At 43.2% G+C, this 26,786-nt stretch overlaps 1 protein-coding gene across 1 annotated transcript in view; it reads right to left on the minus strand.

The window, feature by feature from the left end:
- FGFR2 (fibroblast growth factor receptor 2) overlaps positions 1–25,934 on the minus strand; it is a 165,066-nt gene extending 139,132 nt beyond the window's left edge. Inside the window, exon 1 of the mRNA XM_056850348.1 lies at positions 25,888–25,934. The gene's annotated coding sequence lies outside the window, so the exon portion shown is untranslated. The remainder of the gene's footprint in view (positions 1–25,887) is intronic.
- Positions 25,935–26,786: the final 852 nt, after the last annotated feature.

A 26,786-nucleotide genomic window follows, 5' to 3' on the forward strand; every position in this document is an offset into this window, starting at 1 on the left:
TGGTTAATAACAAAGTCCCCTTCTTCAAAATGGGAGTGGTTCACAGCAACAAGACTACTTTCTGAAATGATAACTGGTGGAAATAAATAGGAAGAAAAAGTTTTATTACTGGCATTGATGCTTAGCTCTCCCATATAATTCAGAAAAAGCAACATAGAGTCACATCGGCATACAAGAATGCTAATCTAGCATGATTAAACGCATGAAAGGAATCACGGTAAAGAACCTAACTCCTTGCATTTGATGCTCCTCCGGCTTTGAACAACAAAGGCACATGAAGCAGGCTATGGTTTGTTGGATGTAAATGGCATAGAGACTCTTCCAGGGAGAGAAAGAGTTTATATGATAGGTAGTTCCCAGTCCATGAATGGCTTCAAAGCACTTCAGTTGCACCAAGGAGCTCACAGAACTGGTTGGATAAGTTCATGTCTCCCTATATCAGTATTTACCAATGCCCTCTAGTGGAATGGATACGTCATATTTACTGACATGCTAAAATGCATGAGGTTTATCAGTCTGTGTATAGATAAGCATGACGGACTAAGTGTTAATGTCTATCAGTGACTTTATGTGAGAGGGACATACAGGGAGTGGACGGAGCTTAAGAGAGGAGACTCTGGGCGAAAACGCATGGTCGCTTTATCTTCCTTTAATCCCTGTTTCAGCCAGGATTAAGCCTGGATCAAACGCATGCGTTTCGCCTAATGTGCATTCGATCCTGGCTAAAACAGGGATTAAAGGAGGATAAAGCGACCAGGCGTTTTCGCCCTCTGAGATGCTGGGGAAAAGGGGAGGTTACTCTGGGTTCCAGTGTGATGGGTTGTGCCTAGTGTGACTGAGGGGAAAACAGAAGGGTGACAAAACAGAGAGTTTTGGGAGTAAGGCCCTACTCTAGTCACAGGGGGGGATGAGTAGTCTCTGAGGAAGGAGGTATTCCTGGCCCAAGTATTGTGAGAGAATTACTTTAAGCACTCTGAAGTGCTTAAAGAGAGAAAGGAAGGGAGAAGGGAGAATCTCCATACTTCCTAGTTTTAGGCACCGGAGTGTACACATGAACCTCTGTGCAGGTTCTGGGACTAAACTACCTTAAAGAGTTGGAAACCTGGGTTAAGTAAAATAACATCTGTGCTATACTTGTTGAGCAACTCATAATTTATATAGAAAATGTGTACTTTTCCTTAATACAAGTTTTTCCTCCAATGCCTTTCCCTGGGAAGTATAATAAAATTCTGTTATTTTATTGCTGAACTGAATAAAGCCTCTGGCGTCTCAATTATCTGAGGTAAAACAAAGTAGGAGACATGGGAGAGATTCCCCCCCTCATCACAGTAAGCTTATACAACTACTTCTGAAGCCACCAGGTCTACATTAGAGAACCACAGAACTCATGACAACTGTATGAATTGTTGTCATGAGCTCTGTGGTTCTGTGATGTATATCCGATGGCTACAGAAACTGTCGTGTAAATGTACCCATACGTAGATCGATAAATCGGATAAACTTTGTGAACTGTCAGAAGATAATATTACATTAAACATTTGGAAACTGTAACACATCAGGCTGGAAACAGCAAGAGCCAGAGGGAACTGGACTAAACTCCAGCCACCTCGATACATTTTCAAAGCTTCAACAGTCCTGAGAAATTCTCAGAACGAAGCCAATATAACACCCTGGCAAGTCATAAGATGAGTTCTGATTGTACAATAGATTTCTGGGGCATGCAAAACGCTTGCATCAATTTACATGAATTGTTCTCTTTCCCACTGACTGTTAATGGCAAAATGCCCAGCCCTGAATCCAGGAACAGTATGATAAGATTCATGGGACCAAGAAGGCAACAGTGCATGGTTGGATCTATACCACAGATCCTTATTTTTAAATGCATTAAAAGGTCAAAAAGGATTTTTTGAAAGCAGTTTTGCAATAATTGGGGTGGAATTGAAAGAAAATGGGAAGTTTCTATTAGGCTTTAAATCTCAGCCCTAGTTTTTTGATGACATCTAATATGATCAAGAGCCTATCCAAGCAGTTCATTCATGAAGTCATTCTGAAAAAGAAACTATTTGACTTCTCATTGTCCTCTGTAACACAGTGTTGCCAGATATTCCCTTTATGAAGAAGCATACTTTAGTTAGCTATTTTCCCCATAGATTTTCCTTGCTGAGATTTTCTTAAACTTTTTTTTTACTTCAGCAGGTGCAAGCATAGAACCTTCGTGATGTTTGCAGGTGTGATTTCCAATCAATGACTCTCTTGATTGATAGACTCTTCTCCTTTCTCCATACATCACAGATGCAAATTGCACACATCAGAGTTTTGTTTCATTTGCAGAATATAAATACAACTACCGACATTTCTAGATGCAACCATAAGCATGCCTGTTATGTATAATGATCTCTAGGCATTGTTTTTTTAAGGGAAACACTTTCGACAAAAAAAAAGTATTATGGGAAGTTGCTCTAAGTTATGCATTACAAGCAGAGTCCCGCAAGGAATTGGGGGGCATCTGATTTCCCCTCCCTTGCTATTTCCTCTTTCCCTTCCCTGAAAGCCCCAATAGCATTTCCCCTTTCCCTTCTTCCTTCTCTCCTTCCCAGCCACCGGCCAACCTACCTTTAACCAACCCTCTGTGAAAATTCTGGCCAAGCTGTGAGGTGCCAGTTACAAGGCCAAGTTGTGCAGTGGGGAACCCACAAGGATTTGTGGGGGGGCCTGTATTTCTCTCCCTACATGATTTCTTCTTTCAATCATCCTGGTAGCCCCCATATACTCCCCTTTCCATTTTTCCTTCTCTCCTTCCCACCCACCGAGTAATGTGCCTTTTATTTGTCCCCCATCTTCAGCAATGGTTATCATTTATTTACTTCATTTATACCTGCCTTTTCCCTCCATGGGGACCCAAAGTAGCTCACATAGTTCTCCTCTCCTCCATTTTTTCTTCACAACATCCCAGTAAGGTAGATCAGGCTGAGAATGTGTGACTGGCCCAAGGTTACCCAGGATGCTCCCATGACAGAGTCACCCAGATCCTAGCCTGAAACTCTAACCACTACCCATACTGTCTTTCGTATGGTGGCTGCTGTTGAAAAGTAACAAGCAATAAGGCCTGGGTAAGACACGCAAGTTGGGTGGTAGCAAGTCTCCCAGTGGTTGCTCCCCAGTAAGTCCTCCCTCAAAGGCCAAAACAGCCCTGGAAAGAGCTGTGCCCTTCCCCTGCCTTTCACTGATAGCAACCAAGGCTTGAAGGCTGGCAATATGGTTTTGGTTGCCTAGCAACAGCCACAATGGCCTCTGAGAGGGCACTTGTTTCTTAAACCTACATGTGCTGCTTCTGGAGTTAGAGATTTTTTCTGATACCCAACTAGTTAACTAAGCCAGCCTAGTGACCTCAAGCAACATGAAATATTTTGCTCAGTAAAAACAGGCTTCCTCTTTTTTGCCCCAATCAAAACCAATGTTTTTACAAAACTAAAATACATGTCTAAATATCTTCCTGTTTGTAAATAATATGCAATATTTTAAAATACTGTGTAATTTAAACTCAGTTTTCTCTACAAGAAATGCCAAAGGGATTTAAAAAAAAAAAACACTTGATATGCCTTTATTAGCATTCAAATAAATTAATGTCGCTAAACAAAATTTACTTAAAATATGGAGAAGCAACAAAAAATACTAAACAGCAAACTAGGTCATATGTATTCACCAATGATTTATCTAGGTGTGTGTAGAATAAGAAAAGTCACACTAACAATTTATGCAGAATAAGAAGCTGCAGCAAAGAAAAGAACAATTTCTCACTTGTGAATTATATTCCCTGAAGCCTTACATTCAGCAATCAATTTTCCCACCTACTCAGCATGTAGAAACAAGCTGCCAATTGCATTGTGGAAAACAGAGAAGCTGACGCATCTTAAACAGAAATGGTTGCGATAGGGGGAGGGACAAATTCCCTAAATGACAAATAGCAGAGGAAAAATAAAGATAAAAGCAAAATGGTTGTTTAAGAGTCAAAGACAGCTGGTAGTGAAGGTTTACTGGTTTAAACAACTGCAGCCCATTCTTGTTTATATCTGGAATATAAGCCAGCATGGAGAAGGGCAAGCAGAACCAAACAATGAGGAACTGACTTGTATTTTCAGATAGGCTTACGAGATGTTTACAACTGTGTCTCACAATTAGGAAAAGACCACCCTTTTTTTAGTTCTGTGGGGTGATCCTGTGAGGTCCTGGAGTTAATTATTCTATCAGAGTGGTGAGAGGAAGTGGTTTGCAGCTGTTTCTGATAACTACCCATAGGGATTAACACCCTTAACATATTCTGCTCTCACCCATCCTAAGACACCTGATAAAGGTGGCAGTGAAGAATGGGACACAAAACATAGGCCTTTTTTCTGAACAAAGGAACACTGTTGAATTTAAGGCATGTCTGTATCATCAGCGTAAGATTAGCCCATTTACTTATTTTGAAAGATGCTAAATTTAAAGCTACAACTTCTAAAAGTGGAGCACAGATCTAGACAGGTCAAGGTAATGCTGCTGGCGAGAAGCTACAGAAACTACTAAAAAGATGTCCCTGAAACCAATCGCCCAAAAGTAAATCAATCCATCTTTTTCTAATTCTGTTCTTAATTCACTTTTTTCATCTCATGTCTCTCAGCACTTTCTCTTGTCCAGAATTACTTCCCGAAACTCATTTCAAGCCTTTTAAGGCAGATACTGTGAATCAGTAAAAATGATGGAGATCAAGCGATACAGCAGCCAGCTGATATGACTTCACAATCTAACCAACACAAACAGACCTTGGACTATCAGACATTTTAACAATTCGCATCTTAACATATGCTGATTTGTTTTCACATCTAAAAATGGTTATTAGCATCATCTCATTATGTACCCATATACTATTAAATGCCTGCAGTTATAGAAAGTGGCCAGTAGGAGAAGCTTTGCTATTCTGCTAGGTTTGGTGTCTGACTAGGGGGCAGGCAGCTCTCATTGCTAACAAGTGGCCCCATGATGTAATAGGAAAGGAAAACTGCCCTCTCCACAGAGGCATTCTTAGCCTCATGGAATAGTTGGCCATAGCTAAGTAACAGGCCATCAACGGACCGAACAGCAATAATTGACCAGTCAATTGATCAGCATGTTAACTCTGTAAAATAAAATAAATAAAAGTAAATCGTGCCTCCGGAATTACATAAATATGCAGCCTATGGGAAAGAATTCCTGTACAGTTATACAGATGTCTTGTTATATTGATATTTGCTGCTTTAAAAAAAATTAAATACCAGAACAACAAATCAAAGGTAGAAATCCCCAGAAATTACAGCTACATTGTAGCTTGACAGTTTCAGAGTCATAAGTGGTTCCATGTTCTTCTTTTACAGGCTGTGTGTGTATGTGTGAGGAGTCCTGTGGTGCAGAACCATTTGGAGATCTCCCTCTATTTATTTGTTTATCTAGTTTACAAAATTTATATCCCGTCCTTCTGCCTTCACTAAGGCCACCAGGTAGACTCTACCCCACCCCAGTATATTTAGAGAGCAAGCCTAAACAGGCTTATTCAGTGAGTAAGATTGCCAGCTCCAGGTTGGGAAATACCTGGATATTTTGGGGGGGAGTCTAAGGAGGGTGGAGTTTGGTGAGGGACTTCAATGCCATAGAGTCCAATTTCCAAACTGGCCATTTTCTCCAAGGGAACTGATTTCTATCGCCTGGAGATTACTTGTAATAGCAGGAGACAGGGTTGCCAACTTCCAGGTACTAGCTGGAGATCTCCTGCTATTACAACTGATCTCCAGCTGACAGAGATCAGTTTACCTGAAGAAAATGGTTGCTTTGGCAATTGGACTCTATGGCATTGAAATCCCTCCCCTCCCCAAACCCCGCTCTCCTCAGGCTCCACCCCAAAAACCTCCCGCCAGTGGCGAAGAGGGACCTGGCAACCCTAGCGGGAGATCTCCAGCCACCACCTGGAGGTTAGCAATGCCTATCAGGGGGGCTTACTCTCAGGAAAGTGTGCTGTATTGTTGGTGTTGTTATGTATTGTATGGCTAATTATGAAATTTGAAAATAAAAAGCATACAGTAAAAAAAGAAAGGAAAATATGCTTACGACTGCACTGCTAGTCCTCAACAGCCCATTTGGTTCATTTACAAAAGCCACACTTCCCACAGCCAAGGAAGTCTGGAGAGCCCCCTTTTTTCCTTTTTTTAAGTTTTATTGAAATATGGAGAACACTACAGAATATGTCAAAGTACACAAAGCATACAAAAACACTATATACAAAAAGAAAAAAGTGAAGAGGAAAAAAAGAAAAAGTGAGACACAAAACATTACAGAAACCGACCTCCAACTCTCCTCACACAGAACAGACCACCATGTACCTTATTTCTCTTGCGAATAATTTTGATTTAATCTATTTTTACTTTAATAATTATTTAGCTATTTTCATCTTAGTCTACCATTTAATAAGTTTAGGTTCTAAAACCTAAGGTCATTTTTGATCCCTAAAATATTGATGTATATATACTGACCATACCTTCCAGTCTATATCAAAGTCGGAAACCCAACTGTCTTCAATATATTTACTTAACTTGGCTATCTTGGCCAACTCCATAACTTTCTGATGCCATTCATGCAATGTGGGTACTTCTTTTATTCTCTATGCCCTAGCCTTGTCAGCTCAGCTGCATGGGGGCCAGCTATTTTTTGATAGATATGGTGGTTATTTCTATGCAGGTCTGTTACTCTGTATACCATTTTAAGGCCATCAGGCTATTTGGATTACTGAGGAAACATTGTTTATAAAATGCAGAAGGGGAAAAAAGAGCAACATTTTGGTATGTCCAGAGGATGTGGGAGAGGTTTCTGTGGTTAACCTGTGGGTGATCTGTTTGTTTCCTCTAAATTATTGGTTCTCAGACTGTGATCAGTAGACCACAGGTGGTTTGCCAAGAACTTCCTGATGGTATTGACTCTTCCTCACTCTCTCCCTCTCCACTTCCAAAAGACGAATGGCATTTTCAGATGCTTTTGAGCACTTTGTCAATATTTCTCACTGGCCCATTGGATATGAGGGGAAATGCAAGAATGCACCCAAACCCAGTTTCACAACACTCTGTATATTGTGAATAAAGACCCAATCCACAATACCACTCTTTGTTTGGCTACGTGCCTTCTATTTTACATCTGAATCATTTGTCAAAAGTATGACTACTACAACATTCTTGATATGTGTAGTTTTTTTTAAAAAAAAAATTATTGCTCTGAACAAATTATTCAGGTGACTTACTGTATATGTAATGCAAACAACAGGGAGGGAGTTGGCAAGTACAGATTAGTCATGGATACTTGCCCTTAGTGTTAACCTACACACCCAAGAAAATGATATGGTAGAGTCCATCTTCAACTGTTGCTCCAAGACTATAGTTTTGTCTGCTACAACAGGCTTCCTAAATGTGGAAGTACAGCACATCAGAGTTAAAGACCTAACCTGATATTTTAATTTTTTTGATGAACAATATTGTTCAAATGTAACCCTACCTCCTATATTCTGAACTCCTACAGTTTCAGGAGGGGATTCTACCACATGACAGCCCTAAACTACATTGAACTACGTTACTTTAAGGCATGTCTTATCCCAATGGTCTTCAACCCATGGATTACAGAGTCCCTGCTGCTGTGTCATAAGCCCCTATATAGCTGCCTTTGGCTGCTGTATAGAATACAAGTGTGTCGTGCATCCTGCATCTCTTTCCATGCATGTTGAGGACAGCGGCAGAATAGTGAGGTGAGGTCACTCAGTAGTGGAAAGGATTTCTCCATGGCTCTGATCCTTGCCTTGTTTCTTACTGTGGTATACCTGGTAGTGCCTCTCCTGTCACATAATGCCACAGCAAGAGTCCTTACGGGGACCCCGCTGAGGGCCCATATTCAGCCAGTGCTCCGTCAACTGTACTGGCTCCAGCTGGAAACCAAATCAGGTTCAGATTGCTGGTTTTAACCGTTAAAGCTTTACACAGTCTGGGACCTTCATATCTGCAGGACCACCTCTCCTGGTATGACCCCAGAGAGCACTACGTTCTGCCAGTAACAGCCTCCTGGTGGTCCCCGGCCCAAAGAGTGTCCAGCTGTCCTCAACTAGGGCCAGGGCTTTTTCAGCCATTTCTCTGGCCTGGTGGAACTCCCTTCCCAATGAGATCAGGGCCCTGCGGGATCGTAATAAATTCCACAGCGCCTGTAACGTGAAGTTATTCCACCAGGCTTACAGTTGAGGGCAGCTGTGGTTTTAAATCAGTGCTGGCCTCCCTATTTCCCCCCTCCTTTTTTTACTGTTACCAACTATTATATGGGGCCCTAACTGCCCTTCCAGGCTCTACAGCGGCTTCCATGCTGTAATAATTGAGCGCCGCTTGTCCGTTTTATCTTATCTTGATGTTTTTATGGGGCTGTTAAACTGCACTTTACTTCCATAGTATGATTTTATTGTATTTTATGGTATTTTATCGTATCTAATATTGTGTTGTTAGCCAGGGATTGAGGATGGGAGAAATCACGAAACAAACAAACAAACAAACAAACAAATAAACATGACTGATGTCATATCACTTCCTGTCACATGCTTGCTGTTCTATAGGTCCTGAGTCTGGAAAGATTGAAGACTACTGCCTTAACCCATGTGGTCTTCTTCACAGTGTCCTCAGATCATCTTAGGAAACCCTGCTCCAAGTACCACAGTTAGCAGAAGCAAGAGTAACCCAGCTTGATGGAGTAGGGTTTACTCAGCGGTAGCATCAGTTCTCCTAGAATTCTCTTCCTATGAAGGTCTGTCAGATCCCTTTTCTCCTGGCATTCAGAAACATATGTGCTTATTTGGTAAAAATGTATAGATTTTTTAATGCTAACGCTGCTGAACAGGACTCAGTGAGGACTAATGACATGTGCCCTGTGTAGCTGTTCCTTTTCTGTCCTAATGAAGGCTGTCAATGGATTAAATGTTTGTTTTTTACTGGTGCCTGGGTTTTATTATTAAACAAGAAAATTAATTAACCTAACACATACACATATTGAAAAGCCTCATTGAAGGAGGCTTTATAAGGTTCTTGTGGGGAAAGGACAGCTTTTCTTCAGTGAGAAATAACTTACAATGTTAAGCTGCCTGCTAACTTTGCATTCAGACAGGAAAACTAACCCAGCTTCAAGTTTTCCCAGTTCCCCAATCAATAGGGTTGCCAACCACCAGGTACTAGCTGGAGATCTCCTGCTATTACAACTGATCTCCAGCCGATAGAGATCAGTTCTCCTGGAGAAAATGGCCGCTTTGGCAATTGGACTCTATGGCATTGAAGTCCCTCCCCTTCCAAACCCCACCCTCTTCAGGCTCCGCTCCAAAAACGTCCTGTCAGTGGCAAAGAGGGATCTGGAAACCCTACCAATCAATCGTGGCATGTAGAGAAATGAGTGGCGCATATGTGTAGACTGCACACTTGCGGCAGTTTCCCCAACCCAGATATTTTGCTTGTTGTGTCCTCCCCAATTAATCAGAAGCAGATTTCAATATGTAAGGTTCATAAACCCAGGCAAATTCGAAAACAGTGTTCCAGGTACAGTCTAGTCGTAGTAAAACAGCTCTAGTAAAAATAGCACTATATTGAGTGAGGTCTACCAGAATCTTTCACGAGTATTTTACCGAGTTCAGATTGTGGAGCTAAAGAGAGAACTTGAGCCATAACTAACTGGTCCAGCTTCTGGCCATACTAGAACAACAAGCAAACAAAGGAATAGACTTCTGAACGCTGCACAATATGGATCAAAGCTCTGATTAACTGCATCAATTAACTGATTACAGTTGGTAGCCCTAGTCCCAAATCATTTACTGTATAGCAAGTAGCATGAAGGCATTCAATCTCTTAATTACATTCCAGCAGCTGTATAACAAAGGTCTGTAGTGAGTGGCAGCTTTATCCCGTATCTAGGAAAAGCATTACTGAAACAGTAAGCCAAAAAACACAATCCATGTAATACTTTTATTGAGAGCAACCTAATGACCCATAAGAGAAAGTTTTCAGGTTCCTCAGAACTCTGCATCAGGCCAGATCTTTTAAGCAGTTTGTGTATGGATTGCGTTTTTGGCTTTTTTCCCCTTTTGGACCATCATGGCTATAAACAACTTGACTGATCCAGTATCCATTGATATGGGAGGTTTGAAAATGCTCATAATTGCTTTTAAAAGATACTCTTCAACACTCAGTAGTACACATAAATGCATATGTCAAAGGATTGGCAATCCATTTCACAGAAAGCTATACTTTACACATACATTAGAGAGGTGTCTGCAGCATGGAAAGCCATCACATGGATGGACTTACTTTCCAAGAGACTGGGTATTTTGCTTCAGAGCCAGCTAAATAAGTACAATCCTGTGCATGTTTACACAGAAGAAAAACTCACTGAGTTCAATGAGACTTATTCCCAGGTAAGTGTGTATAATATTGCAGCTTTAGTGTGCAGAGCAAAGGAATTAACTGCAGGCTGGACCATTCTGATTGCTGCCGGTGCCATAAAAATATTCTTGCTTGGCACCAATGAACCACAGCTGGGAAGGATGAATGAGCTGTACATTACAGAGGTTCTGGGTTTGGGGTGCAATACAAAAGCACTAAGGGTAGCCCCACACCAAATTGGAACCGTTATGCCCTGCCTTCCCTGTTTATTCACCCTAGCATAAAGACTCAGGATAGAGTTGTGCTTTAACCTTATCTGAGCTGTCAAAGCCTTTTGTTTGTTTAGCTAACGATGGATGGATGAGGTAACAGGTCAACCCGAATGCCCAAAGAACAGACACTGACCTGCAAGATAAACTCACTCTTTCTTTCTTTGTGGAACAACTGAGCATCCCTGTTTGTAACACAACAATATGAGTAAAGGAAGTTTGTTGAGTTGTGTACTTTGTCTGCAGGATTTTGCAATTATATTCTGGATCCTTAATCAGACCAAACATAGAAGCAACTGTAGCCTCTAGGAAAAATTCCTGCATAACTCAGCTCTGCTGTCACATGCACCTTCGCATGGACACACCTTGTCTTGGCTGGAAGAACACCGATTATCTCTCCAAAGCTTCAAAGATATTGCCAAATCAGACTGAAACCAATATACATCAAGTGTGTAAGTGTGGGAGGGGGAGGATCTGTTAGTGGAGGTTTAGGTACTGATTAGATAAATGTCCTGTCTTTATGAAGCCCAAGGCTGCCCGACTGAAGAATGTGCAATCAAACATCTTGACAAGTGTGATATTTGATTCCATCTGATCCACTGAGGAAAGGGGCCACTTGGGTGGTAAATGATATCAGCCTTCCCAATATCAGGATATAATATCCGCAAGGGAAACCTGCATCTTGCCTGCTAATAAAGCCGAGTGGAAAATAGCAGAATTTGAAAAAGATCTGAACATATGTTACATGCACAGCCCAAGATGCACACTGTATATGGGTCTGTTGCAAATCATATAAATTTGTTAATTGGTGCAGGGAATCTCCAGAACCTAGTAAAAAGGTACCTGCTACTACAGAATAGGTTGCCCATACATTTCTATTACAGATTTGAAGTGCTGAGCAGAGACAGTGGGACTATGCTGTGTAACCAATGTGGTGTAGTGGTTAAGAGTGGTAGACTCTAATCTGGAGAACCGGGTTTGATTCCCCGCTCCTCCACATGAGCGGCGGACTCTATTCTGGTGAACTGGGTTGGTTTCCCCACTCCACGTAAAGCCAGCTGGGTGACCTTGGGCTAGTCACAGTTCTCTCTGAACTCTCTCAGCCCCACCTACGTCACAAGGTGTCTCTTGTGGGAAGAGGAAGGGAAGGAGATTGTATGAGTCTCCTTAAAAGGTAGAGAAAGTCGGCATATAAAGACCAACTACTACTATTACTACTCCTTCTTCTGACATCTTACTTAGGCAACCTATCTGTTAACTGGAATATCAAAGCTACTCAGCAATGATGTTACCTAACTCAGCAATTACCTGTGTCTGTGTGGCAGTTCACACATAACATGTTCATCATCACTTCTTGATTACTCAACACTTGTCTAGCAGTTAGATGTAGGAACTGACTCCACTAAAAACATTGAGCTAGAAGGTATAAGAAAGTTCTGTCTGTGACATCTGATCTTGTGCACACTACCACTTGCAGTCATCCAATGAGCCTATTTTTGTGCATGTCACCCTAAAAGAACATTGCGACCAATTTCTTCTCTATTCCAGCACCTGTTTAGCTGGGACCAGGTCCCAGATGCTCTTTTTTCTTCCTTTGGGGATCTAACCATTCCAGTCATGGAAGGCTGTTACCTAAATTGGTTCATGTCAGGGCATGCACATGTGAGCACATGAATAGAACTAGACATAACTTCTGGGGAATCTTCAGTGTACACACAGTTTCAGGACTGGTTTAATAATAAGTCTCCCAGAGATAAAAGAGGAAGAACAGAACAGATACTTAAGAAGAAAGTTACTTTATTGATTTACCCAAGATGCAGAATAGCAAAGGGAAGTAAAACAATAGCAGTGAGAATGAACTATTCAGTGGCAACAATACAGCAGCAATTATCTTGTGGCAATCCAATGAAATGTTCACTTTTTAAATACTCCTTGTGTTTAAATTTATTACTTTTGTTTTTGATCCAAATTATGTTCCTTCCACCTGGCTAATCCAAGGAAGCCAACCCAGAGAGAAGAGATAAGTTGCCCGTAAAAGGTCCAGGATATGTGAAAGAATAAGCAGAAAAGGGTTTTAAGGATAGGATGGGAAAGAGTCCTGAAACAGGTTAGGGACCAGTGTTGAGAGAGTCAACACTAAGAGCCAGTGCTGGTGTAGTGGTTAAGAGTATCAGACTAGTAGCTGAAAGATGCAGGTTCGAATCCTGACTCTGCCATGGAAGCTCACTGGGCAACCTTGAGCCAGTCACACACTCTCAGCCTAACCTATCACACAGGGTTATTGTGAGGATAAAAATGGAGGAGAGGAGAATGATGTCACCTCCTTTGTGTCCCCATTAAACAAACAGGTTGGGATGCTATGGGAGAAGACCAGCTGGCTCCAGGGCTAAGTGTCCAAGACCAAGGAGGGGTGAAACTAAGAAATGGGAGTATATAGAACAGGGGTGGGGAACCTTTTTCCTGCCAAAGGCCATTTGCACATTTATGACATCATTCAGGGGCCATACCAGGTGTAGATCTCCCGGTGGGGGGGGGAAGAGGCTAGGGTTGCCAGGTCTCCAGCCACCACCTGGAGGTTGGCAACCCCAGGGGAGGCCACACAGAGAATGCCTGCAGGGTGCCCCCACTCCCCCCTCCCAGGCGGAAGGGCAGCCAGCAGTGGGCCCAAGCAACCGAGGTGCCAGGGGGGCGCAGCCCACAGTCAATCGGCAAGGGAGGAAGGAAAACAGAGAAAGAGGAAAAGGGTGGGAGGGAGAAAGGGAGAGAAAGGGAGAAAGAAATGGAGAGAGAGGGAGAAAGAAAGAAAAGGACGGAGGGAGACAAAGAAAAAGACAGAAAAAGAGGGAGAAAGAGAGGGAGAGAAAGGAGAAAGAGTGACAGAAAAAGAGGAAGAAAAGAGAGAAAAGCCTTCCCACAAACACACACACACACACACACACACACACTGGCCCCGCGCGACCGGGCCCCAGCCTCCCCTGCCCACACACACACACCCGGCAGCTCACAGAGCCCCACGCAACCAGGCCCCAGTCTCCATGCCCTCTCCTCCCCAGAGTCCACAAAAGCCCCCCCCCCGAAGACCAATCAGCTCCTGCATACATGCTCTGCCGCCGGGAGCCGCCAGCCTCTTTCCCCCTCCCTCTCGCTGCTCAACAGCCGACAGTCGGCGAGAGGAGGTCCAAAGGGCGCCGCAGCACCACTGTAAGCTGTGGCACCAGGAACACCCTCTGGGAGGGCCACCCTGCGCCCCGCCTCTGCAGCAGGGCCCCGGAGCTCCCAAGGGCCACAAAAAATGTCCTCGGGGGCCGCATATGGCCCCCGGGCCTGAGGTTCCCCACCCCTGATATAGAAAAACATGGTCAGTTTCAGGAAAGGGAGAAGAATTAGAGAAAGGGGAAAAAAACCTACTCTGCCTGCCATGATGAGGAAGTTAAAAGATTTTGGCCAACAGTGATGGAAGAAGATTCAGGAGCAGAACCAACTACAAGCATAGAGGCCTTAAAAAACCCCTTTTTGAATTCCTAAATTTACCAGGCCTCAGATAAAGAAAGCAGTGTCATTGGCTGAAATTGGTGCAGAATAAAGATCCTTGATGGTACTAGAACCAACTTCAGGATACAGCTACTCTTTGGTGCTCTTTGGTGAAATTGGGGTTGAACTGAAATTGGTGGATCTAAGATCCCATCAGTGAAAAGATCAGAAACTGAGCTATCATAGGATAATTCAAACCTATTATGAAAGGTACTTGTGAGGGATCCTCCTAAGTGATGTAATGAGAAGGGGAGTTATGTCCAGTTTGCAAATGATTAACAGTGCTCAGGAGACGGGTAGATGGCCCTTCCTGGGTATTTCATTAGATTTCCAGAGAACCAGATTGTGCAGAAGATTCCAAGAGGGCAGATTATTGTCCTGAAAACATGGGTCATTCCTCATTGCCAGGGTATAAAAAACATAAAAGAACACACAAAATGCCTGAATTAAATTGCCCCTGAACCCTCATGGCAGACAAGCTACTTCCTCTTGAAAGCACCCAGGGAAATACTTGTGTTGATCAAGAGACTCTGACTTGATATCAGAAAGATGGGTTCATTCCAAGGCCAGAGGATCATTGGGTGCAAAAAGACACCTCTCTCTATGACAAAGCTATGGGGACAGCAGCATTGGCAAGGGTCATATGCTTCTGCAATCCACCCTCTTAGCCAGCCACTGGACCAGTGTAGGATTTTACCTGGAACATGTGTACCAATTTCAGTTCAATTTCCTTGTATGCTACCAAGTTATGATGTTACCAACTGGGAAAAACAAAATTTACAACTGGACTTTTGAATAAACAAGTTAATTCAGACTGCTCTCTTCACTCACTTACTAAATATTTACCACCAATGCCCTTTTCACAGCTGCCAGAGCTACTGCCAGCTCTTCCTCTTGTACATGAGGTGAGTCCATGCACTATAGTTTCCTTTGTAGCCATTGCCAAAACATTATAAGTCAAATGAAAATTCTGTTCAATCATCCATGGAGGACATCTATAATGAGTAGCCCCAAATACAATCCAAGTAAGGGAGATTCCCCCATCACTAAGGGAAATGTACTCAGCACAAAACATTTTAATAGACTTACAGGACTGACAGTGCTTCAGTGTTAGTAACTGTTTATGACTGGTTTTCAGAAGAAGAGTTGGGTTTTATACTCTGCTTTTCTCTCCCTGAAGGAGTCTCAAAGTGGCTTACAATCACCTTCTCTGCTACTAATCAAAATGAATACTAGTCATAATGCATACCTATTCTCTACAGCAGTGGTCGGCAAACTCATTAGTCAAAAGAGCCAAATATCAACAGTACAACGATTGAGATTTCTTTTGAGAGCCAAATTTCTTAAACTTAAACTATATAGGTAGGTACACTGTTTATTAACTTAATAAACTTTAATTAAAGTTTTAAGTCTTAAACTATAGGTACACTGAATAAAACTTGATATCTTTTGTGGGGAGAGGAAGGGAAGGTGATTGTAAGCTGGTTTGGTTTTCCTTAAAAGGTAGAGAAAGTCAGCATATAAAAACCAACTCTTCTTCTTGTGTTCACCTGAAATTTATACTCCCCAGTCCTTACTTCCTGATATGAGTGGACTGCTTGTGCTTACTAAGCAGGGTGGAAAAGGCAATTTGTGCATGATCAAAGGCATCTTTTTCTTATTTTCTCATTTAATATTCCTGGACATTTTCTGGGCCTAAGTCCTTGTGAGCCTTATTTGCGATTGTAAGCCGGTTTGATTCTTCCTTAAGTGGCAGAGAATAAAAACCAATTCTTCCCTTCCATTCACCTCCTTTATGCACTCTTTAAAGTGGGGCCCAATCCACACACACCCCCAACCTTTGTGCCCAAGCGAACAGGAGCTACGCTCACACGTGCTAATCCTGCCAGAGGAAGCCCGGCCGCGTCGAGTTCCCCCCCCCCCGCTCCCTGGGCAGAGACGGGCAGCAACCCTCCTCCCCTCTGCCCCTCTCCCATCGCCCCTGAGACTATTTCGCATGCATAACGGTGCTTCCAGGCGGTCAATGCGGGGGGGGGGAGACGGAGACCTCCTCACAAAAGGCAGCCCAGCATGGCCTTTCCTGGCGGCCCGGAGCCCTACGCGCCCCCCTGCCCACGACTCCCACACGCCGCCACCGTCGCTTCTGGCATCGGAGCCAAGAGGGAAGGAGCAGCCAGGAGCAGCCCCCCCCCTCCCCAAGCAGCGCGGCCGTGAGAGCAGCAGCCGGCCCCGGCTTGGTGGGGCTGGACATGTCGCCGGTGCGCCGGCTCTGCTTTGCCACCTGCCCCCGACGACCCCAGCCCGGCCCCTGCTAGGCACAGCGCCCAGGCGCAGCAGAGAGGCGCTGGGCCGGCCCCACTCGCCCTCGCCCAGACCTCCCTCTGCCCCATTTCCTGGCCAGACGCTGCGGCGTGGCCCGGGCTTGAGGAGCAGACTCCCTGGAGCAAGGGGGGCTGCTCCGCACCGGCACACCCTGGGCACATAGGCGAGGGGTAGCGGCCGCCTGCGCCTTTGGCGGGCACGGAAGGCGCCGCCTCGCTACCGCCAGGGAGGGAAGGCCGGGGCCGGCCGGCGAGCGCCTCAGAGCGCCGCCACTGCTGCAGCAAGGGTGTGTCCTTGAGCCCCCACCCCCTCGGTGCTGGTGGGGGGGGAGGTGGAGACCGGCAGGAGGAGGAGGAAGTGGAGGCGGCAGAGAATAGAGGGCCAATGGAGCCCTGAAAGGCTGCAGGAGCTGCAGCGGAGGGGGCTCCGTCCTTTCTCCCCCCCTCCACCGCACCCCACCCCAACCCCGGGCCGGTACCTTGCGGAGTAGACACCCAGCTTCTCGAGCTTCTTGGCGCGGGGCACGGAGTGGAGCTGCGCCTTCTTGCCCGAGATGCGAGCCGAGCCGGGGACCTCCTCCTCCGCTGCACGAGCCGCACTCAAGGGGCCAAAGAGCCGCATGCGGCTCACGAGCCGCGGTTTTGCGACCCCTGCTCTACAGGATCAGATGAGCATGACTATTATATTAGGTGCTGTGGAACACAGGCAGGGCAATGCTGCTGCAGTCGTCTTGTTTGTGGGCTTCCTAGAGGCACCTGGTTGGCCACTTCGTGAACAGATTGCTGGACTTGATGGACCTTGGTCTGATCCAGCAGGGCTTTCCTTATGTTCTTATGGTTTCATGAAGAATTTCTTCCCCAGCTTATATGAAAAGGATTTGAATTTCAAGTGCTCAAAATCAGTTTTAATAAATTTTGAAAACCAAGGTGAAATATTATAGTTAGGCATGAGGTAGTATTAATGTGTTCCATGGAACTTAAGCGAAAGCATTACAATATTACAGTCCCAGTAAGTGATCACCCTGAGGAGTTCTGAACCCCCCTTTTACCCTTTAGAGTTAGACTTGGTCGAAAACATTGTACCTGCAAATGACACAGAAAATTTGAATCCTACATCTCGATACAGAAATGATAGCATTAAACAAAATTCAAAACAGTTGAGCTGTTTTTAAACAGCAGAATATGAACTGAAAGACTTAACAAGGGCCATGCCTTCTTGTCACTGGAACAAAGCCAGTGCTAAAATACAATTAAAAAAAGCTAATCTATCCCATATTTGCCATGGGTAAAATAAATACCTCTGAGATTCCTCTTGGTAGGGAAGCCAGAAGGATCTGTTCACCAGCACATTTCTAAGAAAACTTCCCTGCCTCTCACTCTGATAAAGGCAAATCAAATATTTCTCCCAAATTGGCAGAGCTTTTATGACTATTTATTTTGCATATGTTATAATATACCTATACTTATGCTGAAATAAAAAACGGTAGGACTGAACCAAAATTAGATTTAAATATTTGAGCACTGAATGAAGAACTTGGAATCACTAACTTTAATTGTAAAACCTGTACTGCCATTCAGAACTAAAGTTTGGCGGCTAAAATTCACATTTTGTGACATTAGAATTGTTTGTAAAATTCGAATTTGAGTTTCCTTTCTCATTAAAAAAAAGTCATTTAAGATTTCTGAGAATTTCATTTCAGCATTAACTAACAGTGCCATTCTGAAGCAAAGTTACATCCTACTAAACCAGTTAACTTAGAACCGTGTAACTCATGGTTAAAGTACTCTGCTAAGAATTTCTGCAGATGATTTAAATAATTGACTAAAATTACTTTAATTTCCTCTATTTACATTCCTAAAACCACACACCTCTTTTTCATAAAAAAATTCATGTATTCTCTAAATCCTGATTTTTTCAAAATGCTCCTGTTTAAAAAAAACAACGTGAGGGATATTGTCATAGCCCAGAGCAAACGCAATGACTTGTTTTCACATGCTGAAGTGGCACCCATTAACAGTAAGCTGGGTATGTCCATTATATTGTACTTCTATTCAGTTATTATCTCGTTACAGAATGTTATAATCCATATTAGGAGGGATCACATCAAGGAGGCTGGTTCCGTTGGAGAATAAAACACTTTAAGGATGTCGCAGAGGCGACTGGTCCCTCCTTTATATCAGAAGACAAAATATTAATTTTCATACATATACCCTTTTACAGATCAACGGACATGTCTGTCATGTATTTAGAATTTGATTTTAATCAAAGACATGTTGAGTACCAATTGGGCATACTTGGGAGCAACTGTTTTCATTAGTCAGATGAACAAACTGTGAAAACAAACCAGCCAAGAATCACAAACTACACCTAGTATGCAGAAAGCAATTAATTTGCTCCTTATGTGTAAGGTACTTTAACAAAATTCTTTCACGCATACATACACACACACAAGATATATATAGTCCAATTAAATGTGACAATTTATGGCTCAAGTAGGCATGAAGTCATCACTATCATTCATAATCCCACAGCAACTAACTCACCCATTCCAAATCAACTGTCTTCTTATATTCCTTCTATAGGTATAAATAAGAATGCTAAAAGTATTTGTGTACATAATAGAAAAGAGAACGAAATACATACCATGCTTCATCAAGGCAGTTGCTAGTAAAAGAGATAATCTACCAAAAACATAAGCCAGCAGCTATTACTATGAAAAATTAGAAGGATACGCCAGTTTTAAAAAATCAAGCCAAAAATGTACTGGTTAGTTCATGGAAGTGCAGTGCATATTTTTAATTATTTGCTAGTACTTTGAGCACAGTTCACTTCATGCACAGTGATGTAGCAACAGTGCGCACATAGCAATCCTGTTTGTTTTATGGGGTTATCTGACCTCATAAGCAAATACTAGCAAAACAGCTTAGACAATATCGTTGCTAAAACACACGATTTCCATTTAATTGTACATCAAGCTGCTAGGAAAGAACAGGATCTACCTGGTGCATATCACATGACAGAAGCATCAATTTGGTAAGATCTCTTGGCTGCTTCCAGCAGAGATGGCTGGTGACGCCCATGACTGGGGAAAGCAGCAGTTTACATTTCCTTCATTTTTGCCTTTTGCTCCCTTCAGAACTGCCCTCTCTGTGGCCCCACTAACTCCTCTGTCCCAAGACTATTCCTTACTATTACTTTAGCCGCTTCCAGAAAACAACATTTTTTATTATTATTTTTAAATGGCAACGCTTCCAACCATATTTAAGAGATTTCCTTTCTTGGGGGAGGGAGGTTTCTGTGGAGGTAGTCACCATGAGCACTAACATTTGCACAATAAGAAGCTTACAATGGTTATACATATATATAAAATACAAGCTGAATTAAATTATTGTAGTAAATACCATTAAGTACTATAGCATTCATCAAATGCTTAAACATATGGACAATTTTCAGTAGGAAAATATGTTCACAATAAAATAAATCCCTCTGCCTTTCGGGGCTGCAAATTCCATTTTAAAGGAGCAATAAAGGCTCAGGGAGTCTCAGAGGAAACAATGCATTACGAGTCCTCACTAAAGGTTGCCTCGCTCATCTGACCTTGCTGTTCTTTGCACAGTAATGTGAGCTCTCCAGTCATCAGTGGGCCAAGATGTCTTTTCTGCAAATGAACTTTTCAGAGAGAAGCTTTCTTCTAACACATTTAAGCCAGAACAGTATTTGGCAGGCCTACACAGCCATAACCCACCAAGAAAATGTATGCCTGCCCCTAGCGATAGCATGTCAACCCACCAAGCGTTCAACAAACTTCCCATTTTTTGATGTCTGCAAAAGCCTGGAGGTTGTCCATCACTTGGCAGGCCACAATATATGACTGAAGGACTGTGTTTAATTTAGTGCATCACAAACTGTGAAGACCTTGCCTACAGCAACACTTTTAAAGCTTTGGACCACAGGGCTAGGGAAACCCAAAAAGAATGTTCTTTGCTGCTAATTTCCTGGCTGTACCTCAAAGTTTGGAAGTTCCTCCACTTGTAATCCTGTGACAACAGGTTTGAAAACTGGACATTTATATACCTCTTGCCCAAATAGCTCAGCATGAATATCTTAGAACAGTAGATGGTACTCTAGAAGAATGCAAGTAAAACCACACCTCTAACAGAATACAGTAGGGGGGGTTGCTTTTCCCTTTAACCAATCAAATAGCCCTGGATGAGTAGAAGGGGAATTTACAGTGATAGCCAGGAACATGAGCTCGAAAATGGGGCAAGCCACATGTACAATGGATGGGAAGATCTGAAATTTCCAATTTCACACATTTCCATTGAGACTGGAAGGGTTGGATCTGTAGTGACGGCCACGAACATATAAACTGTTCCAGAAAAACGCAAGCTGTATCTAGTAGTAACATATTAGAGTTGTACTCACAATGATTCAACACACTAACCAGCTGTGATCAATGTTGGCTGGGCAATGGGTCTACAAGATCTTAGACAAAGGTATTTCCAAATTCAGATACCCCCAGCCCTTTTACTGGAGATGCTGATTATGGAACATCTGTTATATGTCACAGAACTCATCCAAATTTTAAAAAGCTAGCTGACAATAAAGCCCAGATGAGGCATTACACTATAATGCACGAGTCCCCAACTTTGTTGAGTCTGCGGACATTTTGTAATTTTGAGATAGGGTAGTGGGTACCACTGCAAAAAGGCTGCTATGTGGGTGGAACCAATCACAAAATAGATACAATGGGTGTGTTGCCATATCAAAATAATTACACACTGCAGCAAACAACAATGCTTCCTTCTCCCAAACTAATTTTTTTTCTCCTCAGCTGGGGCCAAACACAACACCACACCATCTTCCAGAGAATGAGACCTATTTCAATCCTCTACATTCTGTGTATTTCTGATAACCAGGTAGTTGTCCAAAATTATCCCCTCCTAACATACACACACCAAAAATGAAATACACCCAAACAAAACAACTACAACAAGAAACAGCAACACAGTTATTCTTACATTTCACTCAGACCTTTCCAGAGTTGGGTGGGGAAGAGAGAAGGAGAATCCCAAGAGGACCCAAGAGAAGTTTGGGGAACAGGGTAGGCAGGGATATCCACCCCCTGGAAACAAGCAAGAACTGGATTCTAAAACTCTGTTTTTCTTTCCATGAGACAAGAAGGGTTAAGCAATTGGGGGAGGGGGGCTGACACAGGGGCAAGCAAACCACCCAACGGTCTCTTGTCTTGAAAACTCTATGGGGTCTCCATAAGTCAGCTGTGACTTGATGGCACACAGACACACTAAATCAATTTTTAAAACAGTACATATATGTAAAACCAGCAATTAAATACAAACACAGAGGAGGGTAAACAAAAAAGTCTTCATCCACTGCTGGAAGACAATGATTGAGGGGGATAGAAGAATCTCCATGGGGAGCAAATTCCATACTTTTGCACTGGTATTCTCCTAAGAGGGATGTGGAATGGTATAGTATAGCCTGATCTCGTCCGATCTTGGAAGCTAAGCTGGGTTGGTACATGGAAGAGAGACCTACAAGGATGACTCTGCAGACCAAGGCAATGGCAAACCACCTCTGCTTACTCACTTGCCTTGAAAACCCCACCAAGGGGTTGCTATAAATTGGCTGTGACTTGACAGCACTTTACACCCACACACGTTCTCATAAGAGCTGCATAGTTTATTTTCACCATAAAATAATATGATTTCTCAGTGGCCCTAAATGGAGTTAAAAGGTCGGGTCAATTCTATGACTGAAAGGGTCAAGCAACCTAATCAAGTGTGTATGGGGGGTGTCAAGAAGTTGAGACCTCTCAATTTCTTGGATTGTATTATTTCTTTTGGTTCAGGCCTGGGAGGCCTATGAATTCTGTGTTATTGGGATTTTAGACCAGAAAAATAAGTTTCCTTTTGAAAACTGCTTCTGTGGAGGGAGTAAGCCCCAGCTGGTGCTAGTTAACCTTTCCCCTTTTTGGAATGCAAGGCCGTGCATTGCCATGGTAATTAAATGGTCGGCCATCATGACAATGTCCAGGTGCAGGTAGTTCTGCAGCTTCCTCACCTGAACACACCTCTGAATGAGTCAGCAATTCTGACCAAGCGATTAATTAACAGCTAAGTGCTTGCGTTTTCTCAATTGGCCTCTATGAGCTCATGCCACTGAGAAAACGAATATAAGGACAAACCAACCCTTGAGAAAACTATGCATGCTTTGGGGTACAGCAGAAGGCTGTGCTGGCTGCATCACAACCCATTTGATTTTGGCCCTACGGGGAAACTCTGGTCAACTTGACCTGCTTGGAGAAACCTTTTGGACAACCTTTTGAAACTCTTGAATGCTGGAAGCATCTTTGGGAAGTTGGTAACTATAAACCTGATGCAAGAAACCTTTGCCAATCCTTTTGAACCAAAAAGGTTTTTGAATGTATTAGCTAGTTATGCTAAATAGTTTATTGTTTTCTTGCTTAACACTTCATGACTTTTCTTTCCTGTAAACCAGCTTGAATCTTATAAATAAACTGTTAGCCTTTAAATGGCTTGTGTCTGTGATTTTGGGATTCCAAGCCTAAATTCTAAGTGCCTTTGTGTGAGTGTAAAAACCACCTACCAAAAACCTAAGACATTTTGGGAGTGTAATCTTTCCCTGGCAGGCTTCTACCTTGCAGGGTAAGCGTTGCACTCAATTTTGGAGTGAGTTGGGAGAGGATTGCCCTTATCTTCCCCCTGGAGCTCAATCTTTTGAAAGGGCTGGTGGCAGCTACTCCTTGGACTTGGGGCGAAAGCCTGGAGTTCAAGGTTTTGTCTTTTGGAAAACTTTTGACCAAACCAAAGCAGCCTCCAACTGGTGGAGACAGGTTGGGGAGCTCTTTGACAGGGGGGTCTTTTTGTTTTGAGACAAATTTGAGATTAGGTATAACCAAAAACCGGCAGATTTGGATTGTGTCCCAATTGCAAATTGCAATTATGCCACCAATTTACTGATAATTGGATTGGACCATTTGCCAGAGTTCACCAGGTGGCTACACAACAGCATGCACAATCAACTTGTTTTCTCTACCACATAAGCGTACTCTGCAACCAAATTTAGACCTCTTAGGAATGCCTTAGAAAATGAATATCATTTGAAGTTGTTCCTGCTTTCAACTGTTCCCATTAATGCTTGCCAATCACAACAGCCAAAATGTACAGTTCATCAGGGTTTTGGTGAACATGTGATTTTGCAAAAGACCATGGGAGTTGTAGTTTCCCACCATGTTGATAGTTTGCATCTTTAACCGCCACCACCACATTATTCACAAATGCCTCGAGTCCAATGGCAACACTGGGCACTTTTAATAAAACTAATGCATGTGTGTTTGGTGACATAATTGAAGATCCTTTCATGTGCACTCATTCATTCACCTGTAGTAGTGAGTGACACCATGTCTGGCAAGGATATATTTCCCCACTCCCTTTTAGATATACTACCCCTCCCTTAGGATTGCCAACTTCCAGGTGGTGGCTGGAAATCTCCTACTAATACAACTGATCTCCAGGCAAAAGAGATCAGTTCCCCTGGAGAAAAAAAATGGCAGCTTTGGCAATTGGACAGTATGGCATTGAAGTCCCTCCCTCCCAAAACCCCTCCCTCTTCAGGCTCCACCCCAACAATCTCCAGGTATTTCCCAACCCGGAGTGGCAACCCAACCCTCCCTCCACAAGTACTGTAGTTTGGATCAGCAGGTTTTTTTAATTATTTGTTTTGAGTTTTTTACATATGTGTGGGCAGGAAGGCAGATACCCCAGGACCCATGCAATCAGCTGGGAAAATGCTATGCAAGGCAAGACCACCAGGTTGGGTTGGAATGACCCACTGTACTTTAGCTAAAGGAAGTGAAAGAAGGAAACAGCCTTTGCTATTAACACCCGAGTTGCCAGGGCTTCCCAATGTAACACCCCGGTCAGCATGACCCTTTCATCCTTTTGGCAAAGAATGACTAGAAAGCACTGGCACAAAAACAGTCCACTGCTGCCTTGACAGTGGATGCAGCCAAAACCCACTTCAGGCTCAGCACACACACCTTATTTATATTCATGCTGCTCCAGGGCTCCACTCCACAGACTCCCACCCCCGGATCCAGAACAACCTCATTTAGCAGGACAAAATCTGTTAATAAGACCCCAAGATCGAGCAACTAGTGCAACGAATAAACACAAAAGCTACCGTGTAGCCACCAACCAGTTTAGAAGGAGTTTGGGACATCTGCCACACCAATGAATTAACCCCAAGATCGGCTCACCAGAACTGCTTCCATCAATTACAGTAAGTTCATCTGCCAAACTAATTTGTGGCAAGGATCATGCTACTCCCCACCCCTTTTTTCCCATCAATTCACAGCTCACTTATGGCAACCCCGTAGGATTTTCAAGGCAAGTGATGTTCAGAGGTGGATGGCCATTGCTTGCCTCCGTGTCACATCCTTGGTATTCCTTGGAGGTCTCCCATCTAAATACTTGCCAGGTTTGATGATGAGGGTGTGTGACTGGTCCAAGGTCACCAAGCAAGTTTCCATGGCAGAGTGGGGATTCGAACCTGGGTTTCCCAGATTCTAGTCCAACACCTTACCCACTACACCACACTGGCTCTCATGCTATCCCTACTTGAGTTAAATTTTCTCAAGTAGTTTCCCAATCTGCATGTGTGTGTGCACGATGGGTTGCCAAGTGGTATGTTGCTGTATATTAACAGAGAACAGTGGGATGGAGGTAATCCAAAGCAGCTTGGAATACGATGGTTAGACCCAGACTCTACTATTGCCTTATAAAGCCTTTCTAGATTAAGTCTCCTCCTTCCCTTTTGACATCCCATCAGAGGTCCTTCACATTACAGGATATAAAGAAGCAGGCCACAGAGGAAGAGCATATACTGAGAAATAAGCACAAATCCAACCAGGATGAAAACTGCACATTGTCTGGCTCCCAGCCCTATGTCCAAACCACCATAATAAACACAAGACCTTTCCCTCTGCATTGTACCTTGCCAGCCCATAAGAAATATCACATGGTTGTTGTGCTACCCCACTCCCCAAATAAGCAAAACCTAGCACGCAGAAGTAAAAGCAACTCTACAGAATGCTGTTGAAATACAAAGGCACCAAGCAGCAAATGGATGTAAGCAGCATGCATGGCTTTTATTATGAATTACATTCAGGAAATGCATAGGAATGAGTGACAAAGACTGACAAAGTCAGTAGTACTATACATAGTGTCACAGAATCCAACTAACTACACACAATTTGACAATAAACCATACATTACCTGGTCTCTTTTTCTCCCTATTCAATATGCAGAGGCTTCAGGAACACACGACTCTACTAGGGTAGGCAAAGCCATTCTCAAATAGGTGTGCCTAAGCACCTTCTGCATGTTGCAGCTTGACAGCTCTCCCCTCCCGCGTGGGTGGCATTCTTACAAAAAGGCAGAGACTTGTAACTCATAAAATGGTATCACAATGCAAGGTTAACTCACTGAGTGCCTTAAGAGGGGCAGAGCTAAAGCATATCACAGAGGGAGAGACAAGGTTTTCTCTCACACAGTAAAGGTACAAGAGGGTTATTCATGAAGTGTGTGGGAGCCAGGAATCTTCTTCAAGATAGTGCTTTTAATGCAGACAGTATCACATTCTCTGAGCTGACAACATGAAGCAGCTTATTTTATGGAGGATACAATCCTTCTGTCAAATAGCGCCATTTGCTAGTGTCAGCTGAGCGGATTGCGATGGCAAAGATGCCATAGGCACCTACTGAACGTAGCCTGCGATGCTGACGGTAGATAATAACACCGCCTCTCACTTCCTTCCTCCATTGCTGGGTCATTATTTCTCTTTTTTCAGATTATTTGTTTTAAAATGTGTTAGAGGCCCATTTCTCCCTCTTTCTGAACCCCAATTGTACTGGAATCATTTCAAGCCTTGTTCAGGCTGGTCAATAAAACCAAGTCCACACCTTTCTTTCTGCAGTAAAAACAAGTTATTGTTTTTCTTTCATTCATCTGCCTGATCTTCTGACTGTGGACTGCAAAAATATTATGAGTCACTCTACACATTCATAAGAACATAAGAAAAGCCATGCTGGATCAGAACGAGGCCCATCAAGTCCAACAGTCTGTTCACACAGTGGCCAACCAGGTGCCTCTAGGAAGCCCACAAACAAAACGAC

The sequence above is a fragment of the Euleptes europaea genome, chromosome 5 (assembly GCF_029931775.1).
Source record: "Euleptes europaea isolate rEulEur1 chromosome 5, rEulEur1.hap1, whole genome shotgun sequence".
Lineage (NCBI taxonomy): Eukaryota > Metazoa > Chordata > Lepidosauria > Squamata > Sphaerodactylidae > Euleptes > Euleptes europaea.